Source organism: Pongo pygmaeus, chromosome 9 (genome assembly GCF_028885625.2).
Source record: "Pongo pygmaeus isolate AG05252 chromosome 9, NHGRI_mPonPyg2-v2.0_pri, whole genome shotgun sequence".
Classification (NCBI taxonomy): domain Eukaryota; kingdom Metazoa; phylum Chordata; class Mammalia; order Primates; family Hominidae; genus Pongo; species Pongo pygmaeus.
Window position 1 is genome coordinate 117,285,521 of NC_072382.2, and position 17,424 is coordinate 117,302,944.

General features: G+C 45.2%; 1 pseudogene; it reads right to left on the minus strand.

Moving 5' to 3' along the window:
• Nucleotides 1-4,622: 4,622 nt before the first annotated feature.
• LOC129008743 (ferritin light chain-like) lies at nucleotides 4,623-5,890 on the minus strand (annotated as a pseudogene).
• Between the last annotated feature and the right edge of the window lie 11,534 nt (nucleotides 5,891-17,424).

The following is a 17,424-nucleotide window of genomic DNA, read 5'->3' on the forward strand; positions in this document are numbered from 1 at the left end:
AATTAGTACTTCCCATCTTCCCTCACGCCCATCCCACCATTGACAAAATGAGAAATCTAAATTTCTTGAGCTGATTTATGAGGTTATTCATGAGCAAGCTTCCACTCACCTCTCACTTCTCACCACTCTTTCTTTCACACCCCAACCAGGCTGAAGTCCCTGTAGTTTCCTAAATGCTCCATGCTTTCTTTTAGCTCCAGGTTGTGGGGCACATTATTACTTCCCCTGCTTTGGAATTCTCTCCCCTCCCTCTTTGCTTGGCAAATTCTTTTCTTATTTAGCTCTCAACCTGGATGTCATTTCTTCTAGGAAGGCTTCCTTGCCCTCGCTTCACTCCGCCAGGTTGAGATAAGTGCTCCTGCTTTGTGTGCCCACGGAACTATTAAAGTTCTTATCTTAGTGTTTGCCCTTTTAGTGTCTGTACTCTCCAAACACTGAGTCTCTGAGAATATTATCATTGTTCATGATAATATCTTTAGCACCTGATACAGTGCTGGACCACAGTAGGTACTCAGCCAACAGGTGAAGCTCTGCCACAGCCATGCTGCCCTGTAACAGCTTCCATTACTATTACCTACTGTCTTCCCCATCCATTTGTAATTTACACTTACAAGAGAAATCAATGAATTACCATTACTAACCCTGATTTTCTGTTTTGTTCTTGTTACTTTTTGCTCTTCTTGGAACATTTCACTTAAAGTGGTGACTTCCCCTGCCCAGAGCTGCGTGACATAATGAATTGTTCCCGGGTTCCTCACCCAGGATTCTGAATGCCAGCACATCCTGCATGTCACCTGGACATGGGTATCCATGAATTGCCAGTCCTTCCCGGTTGGTCAGGGCCTCTCTCCTCAGCTGCTTCAGATTCTCACAAACACACATGGACAGTCTGAACTCAAACTTGCCAGGGAGGACGCGGTCTGAAGACGTGGACATGGGAGCCTAACCTTGGTTTGGGCTTTGCTGCCCTTAGTTAAAGAGTCAGTAGATGGGTTTGTTGTAGAGACTAGCACTCCTGGACCTGTGAGGCTGGTTTGGGTCCAGGTACCTCCCATGCAACGTGGAGCAAGGTTTTCTTTCATGAGTCCTGAGAAGTAGCCTGCATGATAACTGCAGAACCATGCGTCACTTCATTGATTCCTTCATGCATGTATGCATTCATTTACTCAACCAATACTTATTGGGTTCCAACTATTACAAACATTGAGGATACAGAGGTGAACAAGATAGAAAAAGCCCTTGCTCTTTTTTCTAATGAGGAAGAGAGAAACTAAGAAAATACACAGAATAAAAAAAGAGACCACATATAAAGTGATTTCATACAGCAAGATGTGCTTTCTCAGACTTCTTGGAGGGGCCATATTCTTATTGCGAATGGAGGACTTAAGCCCCTCTTCTTCATTTGAATTAAGGTTCTCCCCTCAGTTGATAAGATACCCACTCCCTTTTAAGACACTCAGAGTGCTCTGCAAATCTGCATCCACAAACCTCCTCTCCCCCACTCCTCGCAAGAAGCAGCTGCTCTCCAAGGCCATGTCAGCCCATTCTTCATCCTTCCTGAACCTATGAGCAAGAAGTCAGGCTATCAAAAACAGCTGGAGCAGAACTGGGCATCATTTGTGTTCCATCTGTCAGGCTTCACCTGGTTCCCAGGCTTTGTGCCTCTTTCCTCCCTGAGCTGAGTCTACTTGGCTGCCAGATCTGCAGGCTCAGCTCTGCCCCAGGCTCTAGGATCAATTCTGACTTCAGGCAGGAAGAATTTAAGCTGCTGCAGTCCAATTGTGTTGATTTGGTCTTGTCACCCTGGCTGCTTGCTTCTTGTCCCTAATCTTGTGCTTCATTCTGACAAGTGGATCGTCTGACATATGCCTTTGTCCCTAAGTCCTTCCTTGGTTATTTTCCTTCTACTCAGGCCTTCAGAATCTGAGGACATTCCTTCCTCAGACAAGTGTCCTGCCCTGGCCTCCAGTCTCCTCGGGGATTACATCTTGTCCTTTTAGCTTGCTTCCTATAAACAGACATCCCCAAAGGTGTCTTCCTGCCTGCTGGGACTTCTGTGTGTTGACCGTATTTGACTTATTTCTTATGTGCATCTCTGCCCATCTACCTAGTGGGTGACCCCTAATATTTCCTGCTGAAGCCCCAGAGCTAACATCTGGCCCCAACTCTCATGTGGCCCCTGGATTGATGGCTCTGCTCTCCCCTTGGGGCTTGCCACATCTGAGTAGATGTCTAATTCCTGATCTCAGAACCCCTGCTGTCTTTCCTGTCATAATTCAATTAATCAGACCACACCCAGCTGTGTTCTAAGATAGGACTCTGCCTTCAACTTGGGACACACCATCCTTCTTCCATCTTTTAAGTTCCCCCAGAGGTCTCAATTGAATAATCAAGAAAACCCAGGGTATCTGATAATGAGATGACCAGGTAATGGAGATAGAGGCTAATGGAGTTCCCTTAGGTTAGTTGGGGTGGGGGTTGGGGGGGCGGGAACAAAACCAAAAAAAGGAACAAACAAAAACAAAAAACAACAAACAAGCAACAACAACAACAAAAACCCAACAGAAGATCAGGGCAGCTGTAAGTGAGACATGGCAACCTTGCTAAGTACGGATCTCAAGTCCCTGTGGTCTGAGGACAGATGTCCCATAAACCCTCATTTATATTGGTTGGTTCATTCTGCCATAGGAAGGTTATCTTGCTTGTGCTGGAAACCAGGGGAGCTCAAGTGGGAGCCCTCCTCTCTAAAGCTTGCCCCATGCCCAGAAAAGGAGCCCCACTCCTCACCTCAAGGGGATACTGTTTAAATCCAGCATTTGCAAGCCTTGTCTTCACAGTCCTGACCTACAGCCCTTGCTTCTTCCGCACCTGGTCTGTACCTGACCCTCGGTTTTGCCCGTCTGGTTTTCTGTTTGCTCCAGCCAACCCTCTATCTTTAATGCCTTAGTTTCTGCTTCTCCTGCTTCCAGTTACCTTTTCACAGCATTCATTCATTTATTCATTCAAGTTCCCTGCTCCTAAGGAGCTTGTAGTCTAGAGAGACAGCAATTGCACAGTTATTGGTTATAGTTATGAAAAATGTTACACAGAAAAGTCTGAAGATGCTATGGAAAGGTGCCCAACTTCCTCTGGTGGATCTGGGAATGCTTTCTGAAGGAAGGGAGTTTTAAGCTGTCCTTTAGAAGCAAGAAGAAGGGACTCTGGGAGGCTGGGATGAGGAGGCAGGGGGGACATGAAGAGCCTTTCAGCCTCAAAGGAACAGCATGGACAAAGGCCCTGAGGCAGGCAGGGCTTATCTGTGTCTCTCCTCCTGGCTCAGCATAGCCCACCCTGTCTATAGTGGAACCAACAGCTGTTTTCCTCAGCCTGCGAACCTTCCCTTTTGTACTGTCATGGAAGCCATGTGCACACATCCTGGAATTCCCAGGATCCTGCCCAGTCTTGGCTTTTGATCTGAGCATTGAAGCAGCAGTTGTAGGGAGTGCATCCAGGGAATTCAAGATCTTTATTCTCTACACTGGGCCTACCTGAATGGGGAGTGAGCATTTTTGGCCTTGGAGAATTCATCCCAGGCCCTGGTGTTCCTTATGCTCCCCAACCCTGACTCTTTGAGCCCAACCTTCTCTGCCCGGGCTTCCAAGGTAAGCATCTGCATCTAACGCAGTGCCTGGCTCACAGAAAGCCCTCCACAAATGCTAGCTGATTTGATTAGATTTGATCTGGGTCAATGTAAATAGGTGCAGGAGGAGAAACAGAAGAGAGAAATCAAAGGATGATGACTATAAGGGGAGCTGTGATGTAATTTTAACCTGAAAATTGTCTGTAAATAGTGTGCACAGTTTATTCAAACCTCAGTCTTTCATAATCCAATTATATGCAAATGCCCCTGTGATCTTCCTTACCGTCTTGAATACCTGGATAGAGCATTTTGGAGAACCACAGTGGAGCTCCTTAAGGGAAGAAAACAAAAAAGACAAGGAATTCAGGATCTTTGAGTTGAAAGACAACAGCAGTCGTTCAATACAAAGTGGAGGCTAGGTGCAGTGGCTCAAACCTGTAAATCCCAGCATTTTGGGAGGCCAAGGCAGGAGGATCCCTTGAGTCCAGGAGTTCGAGACTAGCCTGGGCAACATAACAAGACCCTGTGTCTACAAAGATAAAAATAAAAAATTAGCCAGACATGGTGGAACTCACCTATGGTCCCAGCTACTTGGAAGGCTGAGGCAGGAGGATCACTTGAGCCTGGGAGGTCCAGGCTGCAGTGAGCCAACTTGGGCAACAGTGTGAAACATGGCCACAAAAAAATTTATATAATACAAAGTGGTCGCTTCTCCAGTGGAGACAGCTGTCTTCAAACCTCCTTACACATCTGACAGGTTACAAGCATTGCCTTATTCCATTTTTGGAAATTGCCAGCTAGTAGAAATGCCTAATGTTGCGGCAGAGTTGTCCTCTCTCTCTTTCTCTTTTTACTGCAAAGAGTTTTATTTCCATTTGGTCCAAGGCTTGAGAAAAACTCCAAGGTGGTTAAAAAGCTGCCTAGTGGCTGGAGGGAGAGGCTCAGGCAGAAGCCCTGACACCTTGAAGGGGATCCTTCAGAAGTTTTTGGGCCCAGTAGGCTCCTAGTCATGCTTGAGGGTGAGCCTTTGGAAGAGGAATTTGCCCAGCTTGGCCTGGGGGCCAGCCAGCCTATCAAGGTTGGTCAGGTGGTTGTCCACCTTCTTGATGAGTTTCACTTCCTCATTGAGGAAGTGGCTCTCCAGGAAGTCAAGATATGGAGGTCTGTGTGGGCAGAACCCAGGGCACGAAGATCTAAAAGAGCCTGGTTCAGCTTCTTCTCCAAGGCCGTGGCAGCTCCCATGGCATCCAGGGTTTTACCCCACTCATCTTGAGGTGACTTATGGATGTCCTGGAATACAGCACTGCTGCCACACTGGTTTTGTATCTTCAAGAGATGCTTGGAGCCCCGCGCTTCTCCTTGTCCAATTCATAGAAGTGGCCCACAGCTTCCAGAGCCACATCATCATGATGGAAACAGAAGCCCAGCGAGAGTGGGTGGAGGAGGCTCACCGATGCAAATTGACCAGGAGGTTGGCGGCTGCCTCCACATCGGTGGAATAATTCTGATGAATCTGGGAGCTCCTCATTGGTTGGCAAGAAGGAGCTAACCACAACAACTGTGTGGGCTGATCCCAGAAGCAGGAGATGGCCAAAAAGATGATCCCGGAGTTTGCAAGTGAAGAGGAGACTGGAGGATGCTTGGAGGCTGGCAGAGAGGGAGTCCCCGGGTCTGTTCCATCCAAACACTGTTGAAGAAGAAACATATCCATGGGACTGCTGAACACTCTGCCTGCCATTTCTCTTATTGGTGTGAGTTCTCTTTTTGAAACCCTTTCAATTAAATCTGATTCCTTTTCTATATGATTTCCATTTGAATGTTGGAAGACGGCCATTAAGCCTCCCCAAGATGGAGAACCGCCCATGTTTCCTACCACGCTGTGGAGCCCTGTCCTGCTGGCTCAGCTCTGCACAGGCTCTGCAACCATGGGAAGGAACATTGAGAGCCCTGAATTGCAGGCACCCCTGGCCAATACTCCCAACCCCATCACTAGGCCATATCTGGTCACGAGGACCAAGTCATGTAGTCTAGCCCCTGTGACCGTATTTATTCTTTATTACCAGATTTCTGTTTTTGTCTCCCTGCCTGGGATCCATTACCTTGGACTGGGGCCCTGTCTTACCTCACAAGGCCTCCCTAGGAGTAGAGCCAAACCTCTGTCCCTGTAGGTGAGTCCCCAGCAGTTGCTGCCAAGTTCTTCTGCCTGCCTTCTCCTTGGCCCCTTACCTGCTGCCAGACTCCACTGGTCCTTTCTGGTCCTGTCTTTGACATGAACTTCCTGCATGGCCTTGGATTCCTTGTTTTCCAGCCAGCAAATGGAATGAGTTTTAATGCATTGGTGGATTTAAAAACTAGCCCCATCTAAGAATCACCTGGGGGAAACTTTATAGAGTGCCAGTGTCCAGGGCTGGAACCGGGATGAGAAGTGAAAGGTGCCTAGCATGCAAAATGTAAAATGCATCCCTCTCTGGTGCCAGCCCTGCCCTGGGAGGGCCCTGAGAGTGACTGTCTCCTTACATTTGCTCCCCTAGGAGCCTGGCTTGCTTCACCCTGGCCCTAGTCCTGCCATTACCAGGGCAATAACACCAGAGATTCTAATCTATGTAGTCCAGGAAGAAGTCCCGATAATGGTATTTTGAAAAACTAGGCAGGGGTTAATGTGTGTAGCCAGGGTAGGGAATCGCTGGACTAGGTGGTCTCTCAGGGGTCTGTCACCCAGCAGAGTGTTCCAAGACCTTGGGACTCCTAACTATATTCTTCTACCCATGCTTGGCCTTGGGACTTTGCTAGTAGCTTGTGATGTCCTATTGTTTCCTGGAGAGTATGTCTCATTTCCAAACTCCAGCCAGGCTCAGTCAAGCCCATCCCACCCCCAAGAACCCCAGGCTAACCAGGCCTTTGTTCTGACCAATATCTTCTCCATTTCCAAGCAAAGCTTCCCTTAGATAGCCAAGGTTCCAAACCCTCCATTCTGTTGGCTCGCCTTTGGATATGTTCCAGCTGCCTGTGCACCTTCTACGTGATGGGATGTGGAGACTTTACAATACTGAAGTATTCGGGTACATTCATATTCATTCATTCAACAAGCATGCGCTGAGGACCTGTCCTGTGCTCTGCACTGTGCTATTTGCCGAAGAGTACAAAGATAGAGTGATATATTCATGCCTAGGGTAGCTTATGGTACATCAGCATTTCCCCAAATGTGCTCTGATGGTTAATGGATGTTATACAAAAGCAAAGCAAAACAAAACAAAACAACAAAAAATATTTCCTGGTAAAATAATTTAGGAAGACCTGAGTTCAAATAAACAGGTTTCTTTATTGCAGGACTTCTCAGAATCTTTAGTTTGCTAACATATACTGTGTATCTCCATAAAAGAAGCTCAGTATAACATAATTCCCAAATATATTTGACCATCCACTTAATATGAAATATTCCAAAAGGCACTTTGGATAATGCTGTCATAGAATGATACATCTGGAATCAACTGTAATTCTAGATATGAGAGCTCTAGTAATGTGATCCAAGGTTACATTAGCTCTTTGAGCAGCCACATCACTCTGCTGACTTCTCAGGAGCTGTAGGCTGGCTAAAATGCTTGGGTCTTTTTTCACACAACCATCCTTAAGTAGGTCTTTCTCTTTCACTACTTGGGCTATCGACTTTTTGGAAGTGGAATATAAGGCCTATCAAGTTTAACTTTATTGGTTCAGGGCCAATAAAGTTAAAGGAGTTATAGAGGTTGAGATCTTTTTTATCTGAGTCCTGCCCGCCAACGTATCAGCTAGGTTTCCCTGCTATGTGTTGCCTACAATGTAAGTGAGTAGGCCTTCTTTATCTTCATCCAAGCCTCTGAAGAATGTGGTGAATGTGACAGATCTCTGTATCGCAACACCAGAAATCTTCCTTGGAATTGGCATTGATCCTTTCACCTACACTGCAGTCATGAGCTGTGTAGCAATGTTTTAGTCGACCATGGACCACATGTGTGACAGTCGTCCCATGAGACTATAATCTCATATATTTATTGTGCCTTTTCTATGTTTAGTTATATTTATATATACAAACACTTATCAATGTGTTACAATTGCCCACAGTATTCAGTACAGTAACATGCTGTACAAGTTTGTAGCCTAGGAGAAATAGGCTAAATCCTATAGCCTAGGTATGTAGTAGGCTATAACACCCAGGTTTGTGTAAGTTGACTCTGTGATGTTCGCACAATGACATAACCACCTAATAACCCATTTCTCAGGACATATCCCCACTGTTATCGATGCAAGACTGAACTGGTGTGCAGTCATGCAACAAATTCACCTAGCTGAGCCCTAACTAACCCTTAACTGGACTCATGGCCCTCCATCTGGGTCAAAGGATAACATGAGAGTTTTTGGGAAATCCTTCATGGAAATCCACATTCCCTTAGTCTACCAGTCTGGTTATACTTCCAAAAAGAAGAAAATTAGGCTAATTTGTCATGAGTAAGTCAAAGGTTGTTTTATTTTTGTGATTATAAAGGTAACTTATGCTCATTAATAGAAAATGTGGAAAATATAGGCATTTTTTAATATTAATTATTATGAAGAAAATTAAAACTGCCCAGTATCAAACCACCTAGAGATAGTCACAGTTAACTTTTGCTATGTCTCCTTCTTTGTTTTTCTGAGACAGAGTCTCACTCTGTCACCCAGGCTAGAGTGCAGTGGCACTATCTCAGCTCACTGCAACCTCCTACTTATTGAGTGTCTTCCACGCATCAGGTATAGTTCTAGGTGCAAAAGTAAACAAAAAACACTCCTCCCTAAAATTCCTGCTCTCAAGGAGTTTGTATTCTAGTCGAGGCTTATAAATAAATAAATAAATACATAAATATGTAAATAAATAAACACAATCTCCCAGGATTCAAAAATATCCTGCTTTTTTTTTCCCCCCCAAATTGACCTTATGTTAGAACTATCCCTGGAACAACTTTGTGTTAATGAACCCAGGCCAGCTTCTGATGATTCCTGTTTTCTTTACTAAATGTCTGCAACCATCTCTTTAATGGGGCAATCTCTGATTTTTTTTTTTTTTTTTTTTTTTTTGGCAAGGTCTCATTCTGTCACCCAGGCTGGAGTACAATGGTGTGATCTTGGCTCACTGCAGCCTCAACCTCCCAGGTTCAAGGATCTTCCCACCTCAGCCTTCCAAGTAGCTGGGACTACAGATGCGTACCACTATGGCTGACTAATTTTTTTTTTTGGTATTTTTGTAGAGATGAGGTTTCTTCTTGCGCCTAGGCTGGTCTTGAACTCTTGAGCTCTTGAGTTGGAGAGGAGTTCCCGTCTCAGCCTCCTAAAGTGCTGAGATCACAGGTGTGCATCACTGTACCTGGCTGTTTTCTTTTTTAAGAGATAGGGTCTTGCTATGTTGCCCAGGCTGGACTCAAACTCTTGGGCTCAAGTGATATTCCTGGCCTCAGCCTCCCAAATAGCTGGGACTACAGGTGTGCACCACTGCACTCACCTCATAGTGCAATCTAGAATTTTGCAGAGGGTTGATATGACACTTACCAAGTTACAGTCTCCAGAATGCAGCTTTTACCTCTCTTCAAAAATGGGGACAAATGTGCATCTCTCCAGTTACTGGATACCTTGTCTTTTCCACTATTTCTCCAGATTACAGATTATAGTTCCCCAGTTTTACCTTTCTGGGATGCAATTTGTCTAGGCTTTAAGACTTGAACTCATTTACAGGTATTCTTTCATTATCTCTCCACCCATCATGAGCTTCAGTCTATTCCTGAGTTTGTTCTACTCTTCCAAGATTGAAGATTAGTCTTCTTGGTAGACAAGGTAGAAGTAAAAGGAGTTGCAAAGTTCTCTTCTCTCTCTGCTGTTTATTAGCATTATGTCACCTGCCTCAGGTAGTGATCTCTTCTCTTCTTCTTGCACTCATCTTGAAGGGGGAAAGGCTATGGGAGAATCTGGAGTAAAATCCTTTTATTTTTTATTAGTCTGTTAACTCTCGTAAAAAAAAAATCCTGACAGTATTCTTGTAGGACTGAGTTAATGTGCTGCCCTTTTGTATTTGCCTACTCCCTCATTTTACAAATAAGAAAACTGAGTATTATGTTCAGTAAAGGGCATTGCATAAATCAGACCCTAAACTATAATTATAGTATTTATTTGAGTCAACCTTGCAGTATCTGAGAGATTAAAAAAACCTTGCAAGAAATAGATCACTAGGGGAGAAAAAGGACCTCAGGAGAAATTTAATTGAGAACCCCTCTCATGGGAGAGGACAATGGACTTCACTGAATGAGCCTCAGATTGTAGCAAGTTTTCCCTGGTTGCAGACATCTCACAGGGACCATTCTGGTCTGTTCTGCTTGGGGGAATGGCAACAGCCCACTCCCTTTGCCTTCAGCGTAGGGCTCCAACACAGGAAGCCTAACAGCTGGCTCTTCTGCATAGGCAGCCACCCCAGCCCCATCTCTTCATTAACCGAAACCCTTCCTCGGGGGAGCAGTGACAGCTCCCTGTGAATTGGCTATTGGCAGTCATGCTGAGGCTTCTAAGCAGCTCCTTGTTAACCTTGAAAGATGACTATTTTAGTTTTCTGGAATCTCTGTCACCACCTGCAGACAGAAGCAGATGATTTAAGAGGTGAGCAGGTAGGAACTCTGTGACCTTCAAACAGAGATATCCCCAGAATCAGTGGACAGAGTCAAATCACTACATGACTGTCTGTCTTTGTGTCCTGGCTTTGTCCCCAATCCATTGTGTTAGATAAGAGGTTTTGTGTTACCCTCTTAAAGGCGGGGTTTACTAGGCAAGCTCAGAAGGCATCTACAACACTATTTCTCTGTAAACAGCCTTTGCAAATGCTATGTTAGTAACAGACCTGGGTGGATGCCATTTTGGCATTGAAAGTGCCATCTTTTAGGGCAAAGGCAGTGTGGGTAGGCACATAAAACATAAAATCCAGTTAATTTAGTCTATTTAAATGTATAAATAAATAAAGCTATTCCACTAGTGCATTTTCTAAACCCAAACCAGGAAACATAAAATTCTCTGTAATAAATAATAAAATACAAACTTTGTTTCATTTTATAGCCAGAAGAGTCAGAAGGCGGCCAGGGAAAAGGAGAAAAAAATGAGGAAAAAAAGAAAAGAAAAGAAAGGAGGTTAGAGATTAGAGCAGGAGAGGAAGAGAAGGAAAGGGACAGGCCGGTTAGGCACCATCTCTAAGGGTACTGCCTCCTTGATCTTCTGTTTCTGAGATCACACCCATCTGCTTGTTAATACTTGAGTGGATTCTTGACTCTAAACTCTACAGGGACAGCAACAAGATGGATTACTTCAAGACTTACCTGACTTCCTGGAATGAACAATATGATTTATAGTTAACTGCTGCATCTAGGAGACCCGTAGAACTCTGGCTGGGTCCTGTCCCCCTAGCCAGTTTGGTCTGATATGCTCTGAACCCTCTTCTTGTCCTGCTGGATCAGCACTGACCACAAGTCTCCTTCTGCAGCTCCTGCCAGTGTTAATTTGGACCCGTCACTTCCTTGCAGTAGAGCTGATAGGCCAACTGCAGAACCGTAGTCTGCCTCCAACTGTTCACTCTAGAGTATACAGATGTCTCCCTGTGTTTCTTCTACTTTAGCTATTTCGGCTATTTGCTATCACACATATTCATGCAAATGCAGGAATTTCACGAGGTACAATTCTCTTCCAATGTAAACCTGTTCTGTGAATGCCTTCTGCAATAAAATTCCTCTACAGAATGTCTGTGGATGTCTGTGAATGTCTTTCCCAGCTGTTGTAGAAGAGGTTTTATCGTCTTCCATGGGTTTAGACAGGAAAAGAGTAACTTTTGGGTGAAGAGCTGCCTGGAAGACTTCCCCCTTCCATTAGTAGCTCTTTCCTGTATGGTTGCATCCTGAGTCCAACCAGCAAATGGCCCTCAGCCACAGCAGCTGTGGCTAAAGTTAGTTTTATTCTAATTAACTATTTCCTTCTTACTTACACAGAGCCCATGCTTTTCCACTTTCCCTTGATTCCTGACCTTGTTTGCCACCATCCATCATTGGTCCTACTCAGCCTGTTATGCCTTCCATCCAAACAGCATCCATTCTCAATGCCAGCCCAAGCCTCAAGATCTTGGCTTCCTTTGTACTTAGTGCACTGGCCAAGTTTCTATCACATCTAATTTTTATCTAGGTCCCATTCGTACTCTGAAGCCTAGATAATCCCAGTACTTCTAGATTCTAGGATTTTAACCAACACCCACCTGGACCATGTTAATCAAATCAGTTTGTTTCAACAATTTTTTTTTCACTCCCTTCCTAGTGCCTATGACTAACTTGTAGCAGGCCCAGTGTCCTCATTAATCATAAATGCTTGGGATTGGGTTAACACCACAGACGAAACCATCCTCTTTCTTTCTCTCCTACTTCCCACCAAAATCAACTGCTGAACATTTACCAACATCATTAATAGCTGTGTCTCCTTTGAGCTGTTCAGGATAAAGCCTTTTCTACACAGCAGAGAATACATGCATGCAATCATATTTATTGATTTTAACTCCATGGGGTGCAGGTGAGGGGAGAGGTATGTTTCCAAAAATTTAGAGGTGTTCCAGAGGAAATAAAACCATTAGGATTCTATGAAGTTTGGCTAAATAATATGATCCCCTTGCCCATTATAAAAACAGTCTTGGACCAATAGTTCTCAAACTTTAATGTGAAGAAAAATTATCTGGAGATCTCATTAACATGCAGTTTCTGATTCAGTAGGCCTATGGGAGAGCCTCAGAACAAGCTTCCATGTACTGCCAATACCACTGGTTCCACCAGTCTGTGGACCAGCCATGAGTAGTAAGGAGCTAGTGCTCCTCCCACACTGGGCTCTAGACTTGTTTGCATCCCAGGTTCCTCTTACCTACCTGAGATTTACCATTTGTGACATGAGAATATTGAACTGCCTGATCTCTTATCCCCTCACAATGCTAAAATGCAAGGTTCTATATACACCTTTCACACCTCACATGTCACCTCTTCTCTAAAATCTTCCCCAGTTCTCCAATGGAAGTTCCCATCCTGAGTTCCATACTTCAATTCAATTCCATTTAGAACAGTTCAACTCAATTCAGAAGCCTTCACTGAACATTTTTTATGTACCAGGTGTTTTCTTTCTTTGAGACTGAGTTGATGAAGATGCTATTAACCAAAGTGGAAAGTTGAGTTATAAAGATGGAAGAGGAGACTGGAGGAGAAAGTGTAAGCAAGTTTGTATTTGCCAAAATAGGTGTCATATTCCTGTAATTTGTAGAAATGGAGAGGTAGTGTGGCACGGTAGCCTCTAGAGGCAGACCATGCATGTTTGGAACTCACCCCTACTGTTCATAAGCTGTGTGATCTTGTGTTAGGTAACCCCTCCATGCCCCCATTTCCTGATTTTTAGATGAGGATAATAATGGCAGCCACCTTATGGAGTTGTTATGTTGTTACAAGTAAATGAGGGCTGGACGCAGTGGCTCACGCTTGTAATCCCAGCACTTTGGGAGGCCGTGGAGGGCGGATCATGAGGTGAGGAGATCGAGACTATCCTGGCTAACACGGTAAAACCCCGTCTCTACTAAAAATACAAAAAAATTAGCCGGATGTGGTGGCAGGCGCCTGTAGTCCCAGCTACTCGGGAGGCTGAGGCAGGAAAATGGCGAGAACCCGGGAGGTGGAGCTTGCAGTGAGCAGAGATAGCGCCACTGCACTCCAGCCTGGGTGACAGAGCAAGACTCCATCTCAAAAAACAAAAAAAAGAAAAAAAAAAAGAGTAAATGAGGGTTAATACTTGTAAAGCACATAGACTATTATTGGTACATGGTATACCAAAGAAATGTTTTTCCAACAAATATATGTTCTGGAGATGTCATTCAGAAAAAGTCCAGATAGGAGATATGGATTTGGGAGCTGTCTGTATTTAGGAGCAAAATATATTTTGCAGAGAGAATGTAAGCTGCAAATTGAGTGGCAAAGAAGGAAGAAATGGATTCTTTAGGGGATACCAATATTTAAGGTGCAAGCAGAGAAGGAGATGCAACGAGGGAGACTGAGGAGTGGTCTCAGAAGTAAAGATGACCAAGGAGAAAGTGAAACCAGAAGCTCAATAACTAGAGAATTTCAAGAAAGAGGTAGCGGTCAACAATGGCCAACACAAGTAAGATCAGGAATAAAACAAAGCTGTTTGTTCAGATGGCTAAGAAAGCAAGTGTCAGACCACATATAATTTTTGTTTGTGTCTGTCTTCACCCCTAAGCCATGAGTCCTCAATGTAAGGGGTCAAGTTTGTTATTCAGCCTTGTATATCCAGAGGCTAACACATGCCTACAGCATAGCAGAACGTTCTCAGTGTGGTCAAAATATTATTTTTGTTATGAGACTCTCTAATGACTCCTGTTCCTTCGAGGTCCACATCACCCTGCTTGTCTATTAATAATGAGACAGTAAACAAAATTGAGAGAATCTCATTTCCTGTCCTGTCCTTTTTTCTTGGGGGGCCCCCAAGGAGAAGACGAGGCCAGTATTTCTTGGTACTGGGCATCTTTTAAACATGAGACTGGATGATTGCAGAAGTTGAGATGAGGTTATATGAGGGCTGGGATGGGGGGCAGCTGTCTGGTAAAAATCTCAAGGGAGACAATCTTCTTGGGGTTCACAGCATCTTTCTTTCAGCCTAATGTGCACTAGCAGGGTCCCACAGCTTGTGCGCTGGGCTGGGCCCCCAGGTGGGTCTGTTTCCAAGGCTCTATGGTAATAACCATCTTCACTCTGAGGAGACCAAATGCCCATATGTTGTGGGAGAAATTCCTCTGTTGGGTAGTAGTTGGGCTAGACCCTTCTCCAGATTCTAGGAGCCTGGGTGACCACTTAAGGCAATGGTGATGGCCCAAGATTCTTGTGGTGGGGTTCAGGTGAGGGCAGAGTGGAAAGTCCTGGGCACACAGTTCTATGCTTGTTTAGGCATCTGCAGGCTTGTGGGATAAATTGAGAATGGCAGGAAGAGGAGATGGTGAGCCAGAGGAAGGAGGGGGAGTGTGTGGGTTACAGGACTGCAGAGCCCCCTGCTGAGAAATTGTAATTCTGGCCCTGTGGACCAGGTAAGAGGGAGGAAGTAAGAGGGGGTGGTGGGCTGGGAAGGTGGAGCGGGGGGAGCTCTGATTCATTCTAGTGTTGACAAATAGACTGGATTCCTTTCACTCGGCTGGACTTTGCCCTTTCAGGATGTACAGCCAGCGTCAGCACACTGCTAATGGGGCTTTGAGAGTCTCCTTTTGATGAGCACGTCCCAGAAAGCAGGTATTAGCCATTTCTGCTGGGGAGGCAATGAAGGCATTTGCAGCTGAAATCGGCTTTCCTGGCTGCCCTAATAAAGCAGAGACTTTCAAAGCCCCATTAGCAGTGTGCTGACTGCAGCTTTACATCTGGACTAGCCCAGTTTAGGAGGGGAGCGCTGGGCACTCATATCCTGAACCCCAAGGAACAAACTGCCTCTGACCAAAGCTAGCTTCTTTTTCGTCGACACGCTGTGGACGCCATAGGAGAGGAACCCGATCTCCCTATCCTTGGGATGTAGCTTGGTGCCTGGCACGAAATAGACTCCCAATAAATGTTGATGGAATTGATAAATGAGTTTGGAGGGGGGTCAGCTACTAAAAGGACCTGGAGCACCGTATTATGGACAGCTCCAGGCCCTTGGTGAGTGCTTAATATACATTTATGAGATGGATGACCGACAGGTAGGACAAACAGCGGGTTGGGAAGTGAAAGGAAAGGATGATGTGAGAGAAAAGGAAAAGTAGCTCCTCCCTCTGTCCCCCACCTGCTGAATTTTCTACAAGTAGGAGACTTCAGAGCCTTCCATGTCTCCCCAGAGAGAAGCCAGAGGAACTTTTTCTTGTTAGGCCCCAAAGGTGAGGAATGGCACGGGGGAAGGAGGACCCCTGGTTGCCAGGCTCTTTTGCAAGTTCTATATGCTGAGAAATCAACATAGATGGGAAGGATTTTCACTTTCTAGGTGATGCAATGGCGTCTCTCATAAGTATGTGCCTTTTGCAGGTCCACAAACATATGAATGATAGAGCCAGAGTTCCAGTCCAAGTGGGTCTGCCTTCCAGGCTCGCAGTCTTTCTTCCCAGCCACCTCGTTTTCCCTCTGACCACAGAGCCCATGAGGAGTGTCATTCTGAATATTCACTGACTCAAGACAGATGGCCTTTTCCACCTGTTCTACATGCGTGCACATGCCCTTCATCAGAAAGCAGTCTAGAAGTGGTTCATCTCCACTTTCCATCATCTTCTTCCCTTCCATGACCCAAAGCACACTTCTGGAGGATGGGTGGATGGACCAGCACAACAGCTAGCTGTTAGTTGCCAATTTCCGTCAGAACAGATAATGTTTCTCCAGGTGGATGGGCCTTCCCCACCTCTCCTCCTATCTTTCTGAATACTTTCTGGTCTGGTTTCAGACCAGATCTTGCAAGAAGCTCTGTAAAGGAAAATACACAACAAATAATAAGTGGAATGAAATGGATAAATGCATAAAGACCTAGCTGGCCAAAGCAGCCTGCCCTTGTGGGTTTATCTCACATACCTGTCTTACTCATACTCTGCCTGGTCTCAGGGAGGCCCTCTAAGTCACTGGTGTGTGACTGGGGCTCTTTGCCTGGCCGTTCTGCATTTTGAAAATTTCCAGTCAAGATTTAGTCACTGCACATTTTTGAGAGTCCTCTAATCAGAGAAATTAACTCTCATCAGACACAGGAATTAATCTTTGTTAGTGCTGTTGTCAGTCTAACTTTGCCTGCCTCGGTGCCAGACGTGGAGAGAGGGATGCCCTCGCAGGGAGCTGCCGCCACCATTGGCAGAGGACGCAGGCAGGCCTTCACTGAAAGAATGGGGGGTGACCCCTGCTTCTCCCTGAGTTGAAGGGTGTGTGTGATCCCCAGGGAATTCTCCGGCATTCATCCCTGGGCTGTGCTTTATGCAGGGCTCTAAAAACGCTGGCTGACTTGAACGTGTGAATACAGTTATGGCAGGGAGGGAGGGGAGGTGCTTTGGGAAGGATACCACAGCAAAATGGGAACCAGCTAAGAATCAGATGACAGCACACGATGAGGGGCGGTGGCGACAGGGTTCTTTACTGGTTCACCAGTTTGTTAAAAATACAGACCTGTTTTATTCATTATTTATTTATTTTTTGACAGGTCTTGCTTTGTTGCCAAGGCTGGGGTACAGTGGCATGATTTCAGCTCATGGCAACCTCTGCCTCCTGGGCTCAAGTGATCCTCCAGGCAAGGAGGCTACCTTAGCTCCTTGCTAATTCTTGTATGTTTTGTAGAGACGAGGTTTTCCCATATTCCCCAGGCTGGTATCAAACTCCTAGACTCAAGCGATCTGCACGCCTCGGCCTCCCAAAGTGCTGAGGTTACAGGTGTGAGCCACCACGCCTGGCCCAGACCTCTCTTTTGAAGTCATCTTTCAATGGGTGTGGGTGTGGAATGTGTGGCAGTGAGGGCGGGGACAGACCCTTAGTTGCATTTGTGGAAGTTTGGGACCAACTTCAAGATTCAGAGAATCATAGCCATTTTTGTTGTAGAGAAACTATAATGCTCAGAGAATCAGATTGCTGCAGAGTAAATAAACGTGATGTTAACACCATCATCCATAATATATATTTCATATCCTCTCATTTGCTCATGAAAAATATATTATGTAGACTTGTCTATTATCATCATATTCATTCACTCATAGCACTTGATTT